Source organism: Bidens hawaiensis, unplaced genomic scaffold, assembly GCF_021521415.1.
Source record: "Bidens hawaiensis isolate Kalapana, Puna unplaced genomic scaffold, B.hawaiensis_p1.1 tig00077780_1, whole genome shotgun sequence".
In the NCBI taxonomy this organism is placed as follows: Eukaryota; Viridiplantae; Streptophyta; class Magnoliopsida; order Asterales; family Asteraceae; genus Bidens; species Bidens hawaiensis.
In genome coordinates, this window is record NW_027503379.1 from 651 (window position 1) to 5831 (window position 5181).

Here is a 5181-nt window from a genome sequence, read left to right on the forward strand (position 1 = left end):
TGAATAAATCCAACGCTAAAGTAGGGCACCGAGACCGGGGGCCTTACATTTTCATTAATATTTTACACGTATAAAAAAACAAAATCTCATTAACATTTTACTAGTAAAACAATAGTTCTTTAAGATTTTACATGTAAATCTAATATTTTACATGTAAAATAACATTTCATTAACATTTTACACGTAAAACAACATATCTCATTAAAATTTTACATGTAAAAAAAGTTCTTAAAGATTTTACATAACAACACGTTTCATTATAATTTTAATGCATATTCAAAAATTATATATATATATATATATATATATGTGTGTGTGTGTGTGTGTGTGTGTGTATTGGATCATTTCAGAAGTTTTTTTACAGCGAGAAGTGAAGGTGTAACTCCATTGATCCTTAATTTCACTCCCTTTCTTATTGTGTAGGTACGTATGTACGTGTGTAGGTATGTATATTTGTGTGTGTATATGTATATATAAAGGTCCCCTGATCACTTTGGTACTCAGTCGACGTCGCTGTAATAATTTCAGCACAACTACCCCACGATTTACAAAGCCGATTATAAACCCCTTGAAAAAGTATGCATTTACTGTTTATATCGAACCATTTTCTCGATATTGAATCGGACATTCGGTAGTCGTCCCCTTTGCCCATTTCCTTGAAAAAAAGTTCCTGAATTTTGTCCCAAAAATTTCCTATTTTTTTATAGTTGGCTAAAAAAATAGAAAACATATTAGTAACCTTTAATATTCCGAACATAGATAAAAAAAAATATACTAAACACCACTTACAACACTCAGGGTCTTCCGAGACCATGCACCATGCCCGTGAAAGGGTCAACATAGTTGAGTTGTTTTTTAACACGAGAGTTGGTCGCGTCTTTCTTTTTGTCTGACCGTCCTCGTCCGGCTTTTTAAGATTTGTTCGAACCGGGTTGTCTTTGGCTAATCTTGAAGCACCGGATCAAGTTGCGTCTCCGGCACCGTCTCCTCTAGTGTTGGTGGGAAGTTCGGATGAGTCAGTGGGTTAAAAACAACGGGTGGTAGGCTGGCGGGCATACCTAAAAATTATATGTATGACAATATGTTAGGGTCAAAATTCATACCGGCCTGGAAGGTGGGGGTTGGTTGACTCGCTTGGGTGATGTTCGGTTGATTCAGTTGAGTGGTGTTCGGTTGGGTGGTGTTCGGCCGTTGGTTGGTTGTAAGTTGACTAAAACCGAATCTAGAATGGTTGAATGGATTCATGGTGAATATAGAGTGGAATGTTATTTTGGTTTTGATTTTGATAGGAAATGAAAGAATGAGAAGATGTGTTTAGGAAAAATGGTATGTATGATATATATAAAGGATAATGAAGATTATAAATAAAATTGTTTTTTTTAAATAGCCGTAAACCAACGACATGTTTGACCAAAGTGGGGAAATCAAGGAGGAAGGAGTGAGATCGGCACTGTGTGTGAGCCCCACCCCCCCACCCCCTCTCTAAAGCGCCCATAGCGCTCCTGGGTCGGTGTTCCTGGCGCTACGGGGCGCCTTTAGGGTGGGAAGCGCCCCACTACGTTAGCTTCAAGTGAGAAATATAGTGGTAAAATTGATGGTTGACTTGTCAAATTGAGTTTTCCATCAAAAAATGAGAGTTTTCAGGTCAAATAGTTTTTCCAACAACATAAAATAACGGCGTTAGGTGTCCTATTAAGTGTGCACCGCTGGAACAAATATGTTAAAAGATGAGACCGTCATCAGCCATGTCATTATCTAAACTTGTTATTTACCAAAGTGAATAGTTAAGAGTTAGGGTTATTTCAAGTGGGAAACTTCGTACAATAGTTAGTAACCAAGTTTCAATAATTATTTGGGTTCAGATCTTTTTTGCACAACCAAGTTTTAATATTGTACTAATTACATCACGATGCTACTTTTAAACATTTTACTATCATCACTAGAGATGTTCATTCAAACCGGTTCCTGGAACCGAACCGGTGGACCCGAACCGGTTCCTACCCGTTTTTTTGTAGGAACCGGACCCTATCTGATTCAACCCGATGATCCGTGACCGGTTCTTGCATTTCTGAGTGGGGGCGGGGTAGGGAACCGGAACCGGTTCTGGAACCGAACCATCCGGAATCGGTTAGGAACCGGGTTCTAGCCGTTGGATCGAATATAGCCGTTGGAAATCGATTTTTTTGGCCGTTTTTTTTGACCGTTGGGGTCAAAAATAGCCGTTTTTTGGCTCCCCCAAGCACCCCACTACTAGTATAAATAGGTATTTGGTGTCATGGGTTCATCACAACACTCAAAACGCAAACTCGAACGCAAAAAAATACAAAAAAACGCTATTACAACGTTTTGAGTTCTCTAATCTCTTGTTTTCTCTTCTTCTATATTCATATTTGTTGTTATGGCTGCCTCACAATCATCGGTTGGTCAAGGTTCCAACGGCGAACCAAGTTTCGTTCGTATTGTACCTCATAATCGTAATCAAGAGATTTGCTGCAATTGGGATTTGGTTGAATTGAGTGACCATTCATTGAAGGCTCGGTGCAAGTTTTGTGGGACTTATTTAAACCCACTTTCGAATTCAAATTTGAAGAAACACATCGAAAAACCGTATTGCAAGGCGTTGAAAAAGAACGTCGATTCGCAACAAACGCAAATGGATAGTGAAGGCGGAATATTTACATACCAAATTGATCGAGTTCAAGATCGTATGGCGAAGTTTGTGATTCAAGAAGCTTTGGCCGTTTAGCCACTTCGACAACCCTCGCTTAACCGCCATGATTCGAGATACGCTTCAACCACAATACACTCACGTAAGTCGTCATACTCTTAAACGTTATTGTTTAAAATTGTGGAAGAAGGCCAAAGAGGTACTAATTGCATATTTTGAAAATATAAATACGGGAATAAACTTAACTAGTGATGTTTGGTCGGCTCCACATGGTCTACCCGAATCTTATCTTTGTGTCACCGCTCATTGGGTAGACCCGTCATCGTGGGAAATGATGAAACGCACCATTGCTTTCGAACTCTTTAAGTATCCACATACGGGAGATAATTTGTTTGAAATTTTAGATTATGTTATAAAAACTTATAAACTAGAAAATAAAATATTTTCAATGGCATTTGATAACGCGTCGAATAATACATCGGCGGGTTGATAAATTAAAATTAAAATATACGCCGATTTGCAATGGTGTAATTTTTCACTCAATGTGTGTTGCACATATCATTAATTTAATCGTGCAAGACGGACTTGCTTCGGATGAGATTACATCGGTTATAAACGATTTTAGACTAATGATACTTGAAGTTTTTAAGAAAAGTAAAAAAAGACAAATGGAATATAGAAAATTTTGTAAAGATACGGGAAGAAAAGCTTTGGGAGCTAATTGGGATGTACGTCATCGATGGAATTCCACTTGCATAATGTTTCAAAATGCTTTGAAACAAAGAGAAACTTTACAAATATTTCATTCTAGTCTTGACGAGAATGATTTGGCAATCCCCTTTTCAAATGAGAAATGGGAAATTATTAATGACTTATCGACTTTTCTTGAAGTTTTTAAAACATCAACTACGAAACTATCGGGAACGTATTATCCGACAAGTCCCTTGGTTCTTTCGGAGTTATTTTTAATCGTTAACAATCTTAAAGAATTTGAAAATAAAAGTCCAATGTTTTCCAAACATCATATTACCAATGAAGTTTAAATTAAAAAATACTTTCTTGAATTGCCACCGGTTTTTACTTGCGCCGCCGCTTTAAACCCAATGTTAACTATTACGGGGGTTGAATGTGTGATAGACGAAATTTTTTCAGCCTTAGATATGCATGAAGTTGACCCAAACTTTTCAACAGAGGCAAAAAATGATTTTAACTTGAATTTTAAATTTATGTATGACTTTTATTTAATTAAATATGGGTCCAAACATACGCATGCCTATGCCGGGGGGGGTCTTCATCAAGTTCAAGTGCTACTAGAGTACGAGATCCCATGATTAGCCTTATGAACACCGTTCGCAACGTAACGGCTAAAAAACAAAGGGGTAACACCCCTTCAAGCGAACTAGGAAGGTATAGTGCAAATGATTACTCTACCGGTTTATCCGAAGAGGAATATGGCACTTTTGATGTTTTAGCTTGGTGGAAGGGTAAAGGAAACCGAGTGTCCGATTCTTGCCCACCATGGCCCGTGATTTACTAACCGTCCAAGCTTCTACGGTAGCTTCGGAATCCGCTTTTTCTCTTAGTGGCAGGGTAATATCGGTGAGAAGAACAAGACTAAATTCGGAGTCGGTGGAGATGTGCATTTGCTTAAAGGATCACTTGGACTCAATCGATCGTATTCAACACGTAACCACTCTCGAAGATAAAACACCACTTGATGTTCGAGTGCACGACGAACAAGAAGGCATTTCTACAAGTAATTCCGAGGAAGAAGTCGCCGGCTCAATAATTACGACGAACAAGAAGGCTTTTCTAGAAATAATATGTCACAACTTTATATTTATAAGTTTAATGTTTTGTTAGTTTGTTTTTGAAGATTTTAAAACATGTAACCTTTTTTTTTTGAGCTTCTTAAAGTAAATAAAATGAATTTGATGTTAATTGTTTTGTTTATTTTTCATGCTATACAAATACGAATCGTAGTTTAGAATCCAAATCGCAAACGAAAAACGAAAAAAAAAAAAAAAAGAATTTTTTACGCTGTAACCGGTTGGAACCGGTTACGGTACAGGAACCGGTTTTAGGAACCGGTAAGAACCGGTTAGATAGGTTAGGGGTCCGAGGGTGGGAGAACCGGTTCGGTTCCCTAACCGGTTCGAGCCTGGAACCGGTTTTAAAAGAGGGTTTTGAATATAGGAACCGGTTAGGAACCGGTTCCGGTTCCTAGTCCCCAAACCGTTTTTGAACATGGCTAATCATCACTATTGACGTCCCATTGATACTTTTCAACATTTTACCAATTGACCTTTGAAGATAACTGACTCCATGAGCTAGTAATTTATTTTATCTTCTGTGATAAACCTACTTTTCAACAAGTTATTTATTTCCCATAAGTCGCACTTTTAACTTATATATGGTTTAGACTCTCGAGTGCACCCTTAGTATTCAGAAACACAAACACCTTAACATACACAACCAAACCAATTATTTAGCATCACTGAATCATAGATTCT